We start from the raw sequence: 14,702 nt of genomic DNA, 5'->3' as shown, positions 1-14,702 counted from the left end.
GTTCACAAGAATCGAAGTCCACGTTTGCAAAATTTTCCCAAGGCTCGCTCTGTCGCTAATTTGTTGACTAATAGAAAATGCTCTAAAATTTCTCGAAAATGCTTTGCTTGTCAGTGGCGCATCGCACCATACTAATGAAATGCCTTACTTGCTCTTACCGCCAAAATCAAATTCGGCGGTGCGAAATGTACGCTGCAGAAGGTACGCATTCAGCAGAAAAGCCATTCAATAACTGGACGCCATATTTGATCGCGCTGTTCATTACGTATGCTCAGGACGGGCTCATGCTTATAGGCTGCTGACCGTGGCTCCCATTCACACGGCAGCGCAAAGGTACATTGGTATTGAATGAGAGAAAATAGATCGTACCCCGTGAACGATTGACTAGCGAGAGGACAACCTGCCTTTAAAGTTCGGTGGCAAGGTTCGACGCTATGGAGGTATAACTTATCTAGTACCGTATGCGACTTAACCTGAGCTCTGGAACGCTCTCCAGGCTGCTGTGATCAACGTTACTGGAGTAAGCTCAGTTTCGCAGCTTACTATTCTCGACTGCAGAGGCGAGTGGCCCAGGTGGCGGCCACGAGAACTAGCGGCGCTGCAGTCGGATCTTGCTCCCCTGTCTAGCGCGTTGTCTGCTACCACTGCATTGAGAGCTTTCTCTTCTTTTCCTTTTCTTCCTTTTTTTTTTACTTCCATGTGCATAATAGCAAAAAAAAAAAGATGACGAATATGAAGTGTAATACACCACAGCTATCAAAGTCAGTGCACTGTGAGTGTTCTTTCTTTGAGCGTTTGAAATCTATTTTGGTGTGCGTCTGTTACCTTGCGCTGTGAAGTGTTAGTATGAATCAACAGCTCGCCCAAGCTGAAGTACAGCTATTCAAACTTGGGGGGCTAGAAAATCCGGAAGCAAGACTCGACTGCAGCGCTACTAGTTCTCGTGACCACCACTGAGCCCACGTTGCAGGCGGAGCTGTTAAACTGATCTGGCTCCAGTAACGTTGGCTGTGATTACACCACGGCACGCCTGTACGAGGCGTGCGGTTGTTTAGCAGGTGCGTGGCCCAGGTAGATGATTGGATGAGCAGGGGCCCTATATCGCGCTTTTTGGACTCCCACGGCGACTAGGGAGAAGGAAGTAACGTTAACAGCGCAGCAATCGCAGATTGGATGTTGATTGGTGAGAGTCGCTGATTACTAATTTCCGCAGAAGAAAACAAAGAAAAAGTGAACTTTGTTTTCTTCTGCGGAAATTCGTCATCAGCGACTCTCACCGAACAACATCCAATCTGCGATTGCTGCGTTGTTAACGTCACTTCCTTCTCCCTAGTCGCCATGGGAGTCCAAAAGGCGCAACATAGGGCCCATGATCTATGATTGACGTTCGCATCAGGTTTGATCCCCGCGCAGCCACGATTGTCCTGAAGCTGTGTATTATTTCTCTCAGTGTCATGGAATTATGCGGAAGTGTACGGTATTAGCTAATAGCGGGGGGACGGTTCATCACTCAACTCATAATATGCCGGAGCCTGCCGCAATGGGACGAGCATAATGAGGCAGAATTGAGATGCTACTAGTGTTCATGCGACAAAGATTACACGTCTATAAAAATTTGGCAGTACACACTGGTGCCGAAAAACAGACCTGGAGCTCAGCTTAGTAAGGGCTGATATCAAAACAACTTCAACCTATTATTTTCTTTCTGAATCTAGACGAGAAATTCCCTAATTAGTTAGAACTATTCTGACTAGATAGAACGGGCTGCCGTGTATCATGTGTGACCTGGCTGGTAGCAACAATGCCGCCCTGTAGATCATGCGCAGGTGGCGTTTTTGCCGCGATACGGAGAATCAAAGAACACCCATACTATCCACTTCAGCGTACTATGATGATCAAGGCGATGAGCACGCCTTTCCCCCTACACTTTGTCTCAGCTGAAGTCCAGACGCAATCCATAATACAAAAATTGAGCATGTGGCCCTGTACGGTGCTTGCACTGCACGAGCCCGTGCACTGCACTCTGTTTCACCTTATGATGTACTGCAGGAAAGGCTACAAGCGCGAGCTCCCTGTTTTGGGGCACATCTCGGCAAGAGCCACTCGATATGGCAGCGTAGCTGCCAGAATAGCGCCACGCTTTTCCCTGTGCCGCCTCTCACCGCGATTGGTCACACGCGGTACCATACACTGTTAGCGAAAATGTAATATTTCGCCTGTTTACACCCCATTTTCACTCGTTAGCATATTTTTACACGCTCTGCTAGTGATAAATCGTCAAAAAATTACTTGGGGTAGTAAAAATTGGTGTTTCGGTTTCGGTTTACACGACTAGGCGTGTAAGCAACACTGAAAACACCCCAGCCCAACACCCCAAAACGTCGAGCGCCATGTTGCTTCTGCCTTGAAGCGGTACGGCGGACGTAGCAGCCGAAGGTGAGTGTTTGATTTTTTTTATCAAGTTTGTATAGAATGTAGCACGTCTCAGATTGTTATTACATGACATTCAAGAACGTTAGATTTGCTTTGAGCAAGCCGGCTCAGGCGTTAAGCCCGATTCACACAACCGGCGTTTAGCCACCCCGTCGATTGGAAACGACTCGACTGCTCGCCGGTTCTTTTGTGCGAGCTTTCGCTCGGGCGTTGTGAACCCTATGAACTGTGGTGCTCAAAGCTAGCACAATTAGGCACGGCTAGCGTCCCGGTGGAAGCTGCAGAGAGCGGAAACCGAAGACACCGTCGCATAAGAGTGGCGAAGCCGCGATCCTGCGCTGATCGTTGTCCCGCCGCTCTCTCCGGCAATATCGACACTTCGCTGCTGGGTGTCTCGTATTTCGACGTTTTAGAGAAACTTGGCATTGGCAAGCGCGAGGAGTCTCTATATCGTTTTCTCCGTCGCCTGCGTGGAGGAAACACGGTGGCGATAGAAACATATGCTCATGCAGTCAGTCAACTTGGACAATCCCCCTGTTCTTTCAATCCTATCGCATTCTTTGACTGCGTTTGTGACAGCAACGTTTCCCCAGTGTGAAAGCTTTCAGTCACAACGGGCTACAAACTGGGTTGTGCATTGCATGTAGCCCTGAGGGAATTCTTCGCCGGAGACACCAGCACATTAGTTTCATTGGTAAGGTGACCGGCCACTAAAGTGTTTGGCAAATGAAGCGATCACGGGTAAGTAGAAATGCAAACAATGTTGAATGAATATTAAGGTGGTTGTAGCCAGAGCCTGCCAGTTGAAATCAACCTTTAACAATACAGTCTGCGGTAACTTCCTTTTGCACTTAGGATTGCAATTTTAAACACAAAGCCACTCCACATAGCTGTCGAAAATCGTGTAAACAACAGCAGTCATCGTCCCCGGTTCGGATGAGCGAAGCCTTAGCTTGATGAAAAGAATGGCGGTCTATACTTCTTGGTTGTTTCAATCACAACCTCGCACAGCTGAACAGACAAACAAATCAAGGAAATATATCCCGCGCTGGCTTGCAAATCACAGCACACAAGCAGGGTACATAGCAGAGCAGAAAACACTGGCAATGAGCACACGGAGGCATGCAGCTTCCTTTCTTTTTCCCTCGGCGAATGATTGGTTTGCTGCAGCATTCCGTAAGCACGTCGACATTCAAAAGTTGAGCCTGATCTGTCTTGCTGTGCCTTGCGGAACGGCAAGTATCGCCCACCGTTCCACAAGGCACTGCAGGACTCGCAAATGTGTGAACAGTGCTTTGCAATAAAGGCCATGATCGGGCAGCAGGTGCCCATCTAAAGACATTTAATATTGATTGGCATTGAACTAACCTTTGGGCTTCATCACGTAGCAAGCATGGGTGAGGTATAATTCAAGAACATTTAATGTTCGACGAGTTTAATACGTTGTGGTGCTTTCCCATCTGTTTCGGTGTCACGGAGTGGGGTTCAAATTAATAAAAATAATTCAATGATCCACTCTGAGAATAAACGAGAAATTACGGGAAAAGAACAAGAGAGCTAAGTTCGACCATTGACTAGCGCTAGGTCCACGCCTGGTGTATAATCAGTAGAGAAAGATGATGACACAGGGAGGATAAGCAAACAAAAGATTAGATTTAATAAAGTGAAAAACTAAGCTGTACACGGCAATAGAGCACTCAACACAAACCACACTCCAGCTCAAAGCTATGGAGCCCTGCGAGCCAGAAACTAATACTAAAAAGACTCGACGCTCATAAAACCGGAATAAGCCAACAAAACGGTGACGAAAACCCGACACTAACAACGAGAGCAAACCGAGATGGAGCTCGAACGTTACCGCTACACACATGGGATAATCCCCCAAAACAGTCGCGACAGAAAGTAGCACTGTGTAAAAATCTTCCCAACATTCAACAATTCGTACTTCAGAGCCAGAGAATGCAGTAGACAAGTCCTAGAAAACCAGGCTTAGCTTTCCGGTAGGTGCCGAGTCCAGAGCAGTCCGTAGTCTGGAGTTGTTGGCCGAAGAACGGCGTCTCGAAGTCCAGCGGTCCAATTAGAGGCTTGATGAGGTCGACACCGCGCACCACACAGCCACACACGCTTCAGCACAACAAACTCAAACACTTGTCCGACAGGCAGGGCAGAAGCCAAAAATTACACGTTCCAAGACTCATCTGCAGGGAGTAACCACGTTGAGTAGCGACCCGGCCAGCTCTGGGGTTGGACTACCTTCTTTGTTCCCGAACCCCCTTTTATAGGCTCGTCTACCGACCAACCTCCCGTTTCCCCGCCTTTCGGGTCAGTCAACTTTCAAGAAAAACAAAGCTACACAGCAACGACCCAAATGGCAAAACCTATTACATTTTTCAGACAACCAAACATATGTGCCCATCCATTCCCCCGTACGAGTCCAAAAACATCAATTATCGCCGATACATAGAACACGACAGGCGGCAGACTGAGCAAAGCCGCCGCCTTCAAAAAGCGTGCTAGCTAGCGTAAACATCTTTGTATCCCGGCGGCGCCCCTGCATGTCAAATCGGCACCATACGCGAGCCAGTATACGCACCCCTCCGTCCGCGAGGTCAAAGCCACAAACTGTGACCTGGGATGATCTACGTCGCCCGTTAACAAAAACCCATTCCGCAAACGAGCAAATTCGTTGGGGACTTAGAAAGGAACTACGACGGGACGAACTGAGATTAAAAGTGGCACCACACTCCCCCTTTTTGACCGTACCAACACTTAAAGTGGTCCAAAAAAAAGATCATAAAAGTATTTAAAAAAATGAAGAGAAGCCTGAATTTGTGACACCCGGTTTCTCCATCCTGTGTTTTTTTTTGTGCTTTTTCTATTACGAAGCGAGACATTATTCCAGCCGTAGGCACCAGATGTAATTCCCGTCTGCGATCATAAGATTATAGGATCCTAACTGCCGGCAGCTAAGTGTCAATTACATCCGGCTTGTGCATACAGTGCAACATCTTTTGCTATTCAGCCGATCATCACTTTACAGCCTGGGTATCTGTTCTTGTAAACGACAGTAGTGCTACATGTTAAACGGCTCTAAAGCGATAGAGCAAACTCACATCTCATTATCTTTTAGCTGAATAAACTGTTTGTTTGGTTATGCTTGTTATCCAATTTTTGTTTTAAATTTAATTTTCTCATATAAACACCTTACATTATAGAAAAAAAATCTTTTTATAGTACGGAGGTGTCCATATTAAGAAGACATGACTGTATCATCTTTGAAACTAGTTTGCCACAGCCAGTGTTATAATATGTATTGATTTTTTATGCAGTGCCTGCCTTTCCTTGCCCCTTGTGAGGACGACTGAGAAAGCGACTTTGCGCCACAACGACGGATGGCAAGTGTCCCAAGTGTCGTCACCTATAGTGGTCATGTGCTATGTGTTCGCAGCATTGTAAGCCGACCGTGGAGCACTTTCAAAAGGGAACTTTCGCCATGTGCACAGTATGGCCGTGTACAATACGGGGCACGTACAGTCAGAAGAATTATGAGAGTGAACATGCGGGCGCGTGTCACTTGGTACAGGCAGAGCAGCCTAGCAAGTGTCATGCTTGTGCACTGAGGGGCCCTGGTTTGAAGAGCCGAGGCAGAAGTTTCAGCGGCGGTGTCACCGCCTTGGCGGCTTGTCGCCGAAGCAGAAATGGGGTTAGCTAGCTTTGCTCGTGGCTGGCTTTGTGTAGTGTGTGTAGACCGGGAACGTAGGCTTATGAACTTCGGCAACAAGAATACTACACGGCTTTGGTGTTTTGGTACGAGCAACAAACGTGACACTATCTGCTACGACTAGCTACGACCACCCACCGCAGCGGTGAAGGCATCCAAGAAGCAGAACCTGTGTATTACGCCGTTGCCGTAACCCAACAGTGCTCATTTGTCATGGAGGGCTTTCCGCCCAGAGACTTTGCTCGTCACTGAGTGTTATTTCCCGTGTTTCTCTTTGTGTGCGCAGTGGCTGGACGGGCCTCATACAGCAGTTCTTCAGTCTCAAAGGTGACCAAAACGTTCAGGGTGGATGGACTTGCAGCAATCCCCTCGGTTGGTGCGTGTGACAGAACCTTTGTACGGCATCATCGGGAGGATGCTGTTGTGAGTTAGCAAGTTGTCCAATTGTATGTTCATTATGCTAATATTTGAAAAAGCTTGTTTAAAAGGATGCTGGACCAAAATTTTGATTTCATAAAATAAGGCCGCGGAAGCTTTGAATGGGAGCTCTACAAACTCCGAAACATCACTCATACATTAATATCTCAAACGGATGGCCGTATTCTTGGAAAGGAAAGGGCACAATCAAACAAGAAATGTGACATCATACTTCTGGTACACTTTAGAATGAGGGGAAGCGGCCTCGCTTCTCTCATTCCCGCTTCGGTTCACCTGCTTAAGGGGATGAAGCCTAGAGGAGAGGGAATGAGAATCGCGACATCACGTCTCGTCGGTCTTGTTGAATCCCACATGTTTCCAAAAATACGGCCATCCGATAGAAATAATGCTCTATGTGTGATGTTTTAGGGGTTTTGCAGCGTCCCGCCTACCGCCCCAGTGTTGTTTTGCAAGCTTCGAATTTCGGTTAAGCATACCTTTTAATATGAATAATTGTGTCATCAGAATGTTAGAACATGTCAGTTCTACACAGCTACTCTCAAACATTTTCGAGTGGTCTCGCCTGCCAGATTCAAAAGGGGGGGGCAACATGTACATGTTTTTATGTCTACAGCACAAATAGTTCCTATCATGCACTCTAAATAGCTGTCAATCGACAGACTGGGTAAAAGAGTGAGCACAAACAAGTCCAACTACCAACAATGCTGTCCATGGCGAATCTTGGACACCATGTCTTACGTTATGTGGCCTCAGCGGTCTTTCTATAGTTCTTTTCATTGTTGCCGGTAGAGCAGCTACCGATAGGGGGGGTTGCGAGGACGTCAACTTTGAAATGCAGTTTCTTCACATAATGTTTGCACTTTGGGAAGTTTCTACACATATACCTTGAAGTCGCTATTGTACGGATGAAACAACTTTGTAAGAGTGTCTATGAAAACTTGGGCAGGGTTCTCTTTAACGTGCGTGACTTACAACAAGGCTGTCCAACTTGAGAAATTTCACTAGTGGGAAGCTTATTTTCATATAAGAACGATTTCGGCCATGCGATTAATAACAGAGAACAAATTGATGCAATATTTTTAGACCTCTCCAAGGCCTTTGACAGGGTACCGCATCACCTACTACTAATAAAATTGCAACAGGTTGGCATTGCTCCTCGCCTTGTGACATGGATCGCTGCTTACTTAAAAAATAGGGTACAATTTGTTGAAATCAACGGATGTCAATCAGTACATCTTGACGTGCTATCTGGCGTTCCACAGGGGTCGGTCTTAGGACCTCTCTTATTTTTAGTTTATGTCAACGACATAGCCGACAACATTGATACAAGTGTGACCGTGAAAATGTTTGCTGACGACTGCGTTGTTTATAGAACTGTCAGAAACACGTGCGATCAAGTATCGCTTAACGAAAACTTTTGAAAAATTGCCGAATGGTGTGAGAGGTGGCGAATGGTTATTAATTACTCTAAAACGTGCGCTCTCACAGTAACGCACAAGAAATACCCTCTTAGCTTTGCATACCACGTTAAAGACAAATGCATAAAAACTGTAAACGAGGTAAAGTATCTGGGCCTACATCTTAATTCAAAATTAAATTGGGAAACCCATATAGATAGTACAACCGCAAAGGCTTACAAAAAGTTGTGTTACTTAAGACGGAAGCTGGGACCATGTGACCCGTCGGTAAAACTTTCGGCATATAAAAGTTTGATTCGGCCAGTGCTAGAATACGCGTCCATTGTGTGGGACCCGTACTTAATAAAAGATATTGGAAAAGTCGAGAGAATCCAGCGCCTCAGTGCACAATTTATTTCTTCCGATTTTAGGCGCCTATCATCAGTGTCGGACATGATACGTAATTGCGGACTCGAATCGCTCGAGTCTAGGCGGAAGATTGCTAGGCTGGTTTTTTTTTATAGAGTCTACAATAATGAGTCCGGCCTGGACAAAACCTTATACCTTTTGCCACCTCCCCAGCGCTCTGCAAGATTGAATCACGCAAAAAATGTGAGACCATATGCTCCTAAAAATAACACGTTTAAATACTCCTTTTTTGTACGTACGATTAACGACTGGAATTCACTGCCCTCCGATTGTGTGCATGCCCCAAATATTGACTGTTTTGACTGTTGTGTTCGAAACCTTATGTAACCGATTGTGTGCATGACCCAAATGTTGATTGTTCTGACTGCTCTGTTTGAAACCGTATGGAACCCTTTCCTGCTTGGATGGTGAAAAACCATCTGCAGTATTTTCTAAATAAATAAAAAAAAAAGAATGGTGTACTTCTTCACAGCGCTGTATGTATCCAACAGAAACTCCAGATGTGTTCAATAAAAGTAGCATTTGCTAATATTGTGTTTTCTGTGTATCTGATGCACTAGGTTGTATTTGTTTTGAACGCTTGCTACGTTTAGGCTATAAAAAATAGTCTAAATTTTATGCCGACAAGCTTATTGAAAAAGAAGTGTTCGGTCTGAATAAAAGATTCCAGAAATTACACTAAAATAAATTGCTACTTGGGGTAGCATAAATGGTGTTTTACAGTCGACTCATTATTTCAAACTCCAGGGCCCGTTTGCTCGAAGCGCTAACCGCGGCTGAAGTTAGCCGCAGTACCTAGGAGAGGGATTTTCTCTCTCCTAGGGAAGACACGTGACTGGCTCGGTAGGGATGCGGGGAAGCGTGGCGGTGCCCCGGTGAGTGAGCGCCGCACGCTTTGGAACTAATATGTCGTTGTAGCCGCAATACCGGGTGCGTTAGTCAGCAACGAATGGTGCAGGAGGCTTTCGCTTTGCCTTACCTCACTTCATCACAAAGCATGAGCAAGGCTCTTGCCGCATTTTTTAGATAGTCTTTCGACTCTGGCCATTCCTAAGCCTAAATGAATGTGGTAATTGTCGGCTTAGCAACATCTTTGGAAAGCGGATTGTCTTGACTCTATCGGTCGGGTATTGATTGCACACAAAAGCAAACAGCATCCCTATAGACCTTTTTCTAAATTACCCAAGCATCGAGAAGAATGCTGGAAGTATAATTCTGCGGTCTGCGCGCACTGGCCTTCCTCTTATAAAAGATTCAAAGTAAATAATCATAATAAATATTTGACCAACGCACGTGCAAGACAAAATTTGTTTTAGACTTTTTGCTTTAGAACAGTTACTACTTCAGACGCCAGCACGTGCAACGCGTGTAACTACACTTGTAGCATGCACCTCGGTGCTTGGGAAATTTAGAGAAAGGTCTAATATGGTCTATTGGGACGCTGTCTGCTTTTGTGTGCTATTAATACCCGGCCGATTGAGTCAAGGCAATCCACTTTCCAAAGACATTGCCATGCTAACATTTATCGCGTTCATTTAGGCTTAGGAATGGCCAGAATCGAAAGACTATCTAAAAATGCGGCGAGGTCATATGCTCATGCTTTGCGATTTAAATGAGGTAAGGCAAAGCGAAAGCCTCTGGCACCATTCATTGCTGACTAACGCGCCCAATATTGCAGCTACAACGACATATTAGTTTCAAAGCGAGCGGCGCTCACTCACTGGGGCACCGCCATGTTTCCCTGCATTCCTGCCGAGCCAGTCACGTGATTTCAAAATCCCTCTCCTAGGTACTGCGGTTAACTTTAGCCGCGCTTAGCGCTTGAGCAAACAGGCCCTGGAAGCCACACACTTTAGTTTGAAATATCAGAAGATTGAATTATCAAAATTCATCTAAATATTGTCACGAATAAAAACATACTTCTTTATTAAACTTAAAATCAGTGTGTAATGCGCCGAACTTGTGCTGAGAAACATAAATTAACAAAGACTTTTGATGGTGTCGAAAGGACAACTGCCTCACGCAGCCAAGCGAAGGTACTTTTGTAAGCGCGTGGGTATCTAGAAGTTTCTGAGCTCGAACAAAAAAAATTTAGAGTCGTCTCATCATTCCAGTCACGCAAACAATAGAAAAAAGGACATGCGCTGGCGGGGTCAGCGGCATGTGAGTCGATCACGCTGCTGACTCTGCTATTTGCACGTGGCATTACTCCCCTCTTGTGAAAGACTCATCGTCTTTATGCAACACAAAATTAAATTAACAGCTTAAACAAGACTAGGTCAAAATAGAGTCTCGTAAATAGCAGATTTTCACAGTCCTACCGAGCATACCTAGTTCAGTTGAGTCGGAAGACGTGAATCGCCTACGGGTCGCAGAGGGCAGCGTGACAATGTTGATGTGCCATTGGCCAACGACTTACAACTTAGGTCTCATGTAGCGAATAACCTTGAGGTCGAAGCACCACTTTAACAGTTCCTTGCTGCGACGATGAATTGGTGTTTAGATTCACAGTGGGTAGCCAGGCTGAAACTGGGCGTCGTGGTGACAAAGATTGTAGCAGTCATCGTCAGAAAGTTGTGGCTTGCATCAAAATGCGACCAAGCTGGCAAACTTCCCCCGTTCGTTGAGTGACATACCAGGCGTCGTCGTCCTGTTCGTCTTCGTGACAGATACCACACTTGCCGTAGGTATTGTCATCGGGTTCATCATCAAGGTCGCCGTCAAGTTTGTAGTCGTGGTTGTCGTTAAAGGGCAACTCCGGACCATACTTTCAATTTTGGGATTATGACTGTTTTTAGTGCAGTCAGCGTCCCTGAATTGCAAGGTGTAATTTTTTCCTCGTTATTGTGCGTAGTTTTAAAGATATGGACGCCTCAAAGTTTTGTTTGGGGCACGGCCAACGAAACCGAAACTAGCCGCTCGAGGCCCTGTCAGCACTAGAAATCAGCCGCTATGTGAACGTGACGTCAGGATCGTTCTCGTTCAACGAGTATGCAGGTTGATCAGCAGCTACTTCTGTTGCGCTAGCCGTCTAAAGGTAGGAGGTAAGCTGATTTTATTTTAATTCTGTATATGTGGTAGTTATCCAGCACATGTAGGAAGAGTTAGTGCGTATACCCAAAAGCTAGTGACTGGAAAACCCGTAAACTCGTACAGTGCCGTACTCGGCGGCCGCTGCCGCCGTGCGTGTGCCATGCCGTACTTGTCGCTAGTATACACTCCGTGCAACGCGACTGGCGCGCCGCCGCGCGGCCGGTACCGAAGGTAGGCAGTGAGCACCCCAGAGAAAACGAAACCGAAACCACGTCGCGTACGTTGGTACGCGTTGAAGTCGGAGTGGTGCTGTTGCGCTGGGTTCACAGCATGAAGTGCTCCCTGTGCTGCGTCATTAAGTGCTTCAACAGTTATGCGTCGTATCTCGTGGAGACAAAGTTTCACAGTTTTTCACCTCGCCGATGTTTTGTGGGACAGCGACAACGATGGAGCCGTGCCGTACGACGCGAGAATTTTAGTCTCCCGATCATGTCTGCCACTGTGTCGGCACGGCTGACATATTCTACACTGCCGCTTTGCCCTCTCCGTTTGTTTTCGTACCAGTAACGCCTACATGTGTCAGCGCCGATGGGACGAACTGAAATGCCATCCCACACTCGCGGGTATGCAGTGCCAATTTCGTTGGAGGAATGCCCTCCAAAGAAGTTTCGTCCCCATCATACGTGTCGATGATATTTCCGGACAAATATGGCACGCAATCTGTACTTCATGAAGAAAGATTTGAACGGCAAAAAAAGTGACAAATATAAATCTAAAGAAATCAACCATGAAACTCGGAATCACTGGAGAATCGACGTTTGAGTATGGAAGTTTATGTGGTGTGCTTTCTTTCTTGATAAGCCTCCTTTTGGATGTGGAAACACTGACACCCCGAGTTCTGTAGACAACCATTTTTTTTCTTGGCTTTAGAGCCACCTATCGCAAAGTGGTTCGAACTGGAAGTACCGTCCACTGGTCCCTTTCTACCTGTAAAGTGTGCACCTCGCACGATGAGTGGTATTTTCTGACAGCCTTTGACGGTCAAAGCCAGTTCCCATTTAGTTACGCCGCCCAAACTAAATTTCCACCTGGTTTCGCTATGCCAACTATTTTTGTTATAATAAGTGTTGTGCCAAGTGACGGTCATGTCAAAGTACCTGTGGGCCGAAAATCAGCCCCTCGCACAACAGGTTATTACACAACAGCTGACCGCAAAAGCCCTTGGCGGCCAAACCGTGTGTTGGCCGACAACTTCGTTTTCTCGGCTTTGGAACCACCTTTCGTAAAGTTGTTTCAATTGGAAGTACAGTCCACTAGTCCCTTCCTACCTCTAAAGTCTCCACCTCCCCCTACCAGTGGTATTCTCTTGACAGCCTTTTCATGGTCAAAACCGGTTCTCATTGAGTTACGCCGCCCAAACCAAATTTTCACCTAAATTCCCTATGCCATCTTTTTTTTTTTTTTGTATAATAAGTGCTGTGTCATGTTACTGTCAAGTCCAAGCACCTGTGTGCCCACATCTGCACTTTGCACAGCCCGCTATAACACACCATTTTGGGTCCAATATTGAATATACCGTACAGCTTTATTTCTTCATTCGTGAGAAACAACTTTCACACCTGCTGTCTTAATGAAACTTGGCACACTTTGTGCAGAAACTTAGTGGACATCTCACTCGCCTCCAATATCATCGTTCCAGCAGTCCTACGTTTACAGCGACGAGCGAAATAAATTTCCGACTCAAAGCAATTATGGGGGCGGCCGTCTTGCTTTTCGGAAAATTGCTCCAACTTCTTTTTTGGCCGCAGCTAGAGAAATTCCCCCGAATAACGACTAAAACTCAATATATAAGAAGAGGAGAACAGCTAAATGCCCTTCTTAGGTCTGCCCCAGCATTCATGCAACGTCACCCTCAACGTATCGGCTCAGAAAGCAAAAGTTTTGTCCGTGCGCGCATCCGCCGCCTTGGCATGCGAAAAGGCGCCGCAGGCTGCTGAACGAGCCTCACGGTCAAACGCCAGCTCCTCCGCTAGCGGCGCTGCGCGTGTTTTTCAAAGCGCCCCCTATAGTTCCCGCACGGAGTGTATACCCAAAAGGTAGCAACTGGAAAACGAGTGAACTCGTTCAGTACCGTACTCAGCGGCTGTCACCGTGTGTGCAGTCTTCCGTACTCTGTCGCTAGGCCTAAATTGTCATCGGGGCTCCGTGGATGGAGCGGCGTTGCTCTACGACGCGCTGCCAGTGATGTACCGTACTGGGGGCCCTCTCGCTTTCGCGCTGCGGGTCAGTAACAGACACGAAGCTTTGAGGCTTTCCGGCACGGGCTGCTGTGTTAGGGCTGTACATGTCTGATTTTGCATTCTTTTTTCCTTGGGCGCGTAAAAGCCAAAGTCCACTCGTCGAACAGCGTTTACCCACACCTTCTTCAATTTCTGGTATGTTGGAAACTTGTGAAAAAGCACCTCCGGGTTGTGCAGCGGGTTGTTTGAGCAGCCCACAGCACTACAAGTTCTACTCGGCATCCTTCGAGGAACAGCTGGGCAGTCTTGGGCGCTACGAGTTGCTCGCTAAAACCAGTCTTTGAGTCCTCTCAAGCAAATAAACAAAAGGCTATACCGAAGCTACACGGGCTACAGATAAAAGCAATGGCTAAACATGACAATCACAAGTCCAAGTAGCGGTGGTAGCGGCTCAAAGAAGCGCACTCCGCGTAACGCTTGGAGGAAAAAAAGAACGATACTGACGTCATGGCCCAATGTTGCTTTAGTGATCGGCAACCCGCTAGCCGACCGCTAAGGTGCAGCGGCTCGCGGCGGGTCACATTTTTATTATCGGCATTAGTTGAGAATGCGGCATCCCACGGACGTAATATTTTGGCTGGGGTCGTATTTTGTGTCACTACAGCGATACCAGTAATTTCTTTAATTTCGAGTTTTGGCCGGAGTTGCCCTTTAAAGTCATTGTCCGGATTGTCCTTGGATAACTGTCAAAGCCGTAGTAGGGATCGTCTTCCATGAAATTGTTTGAGTCTTCGCCTGGGTCATCATCAGTGTCGTCATCAGTCTCGTCACCACGGTTGAAGACTGTTTGTCATCGAGGCCGTTGTCAGGTTGGTTGTTGACATTGTAGCCGGGTTTGGTCTTTGGAGTTGTCGTCCGTTTCATCATCAGCGTAGAAGTCGTCATAATGTTTTCGTCTAAGTGTGGTAGCCAGGGGCTTTGTCAAGTTCATTGTCCGGGTCGCTTCCGAGG

This window comes from Ixodes scapularis, unplaced genomic scaffold (assembly GCF_016920785.2).
Source record: "Ixodes scapularis isolate PalLabHiFi unplaced genomic scaffold, ASM1692078v2 PGA_scaffold2__306_contigs__length_199485367, whole genome shotgun sequence".
Classification (NCBI taxonomy): domain Eukaryota; kingdom Metazoa; phylum Arthropoda; class Arachnida; order Ixodida; family Ixodidae; genus Ixodes; species Ixodes scapularis.
The sequence above is the reverse complement of the archived record's forward strand: the minus strand, read 5'-3'. Positions refer to the sequence as shown.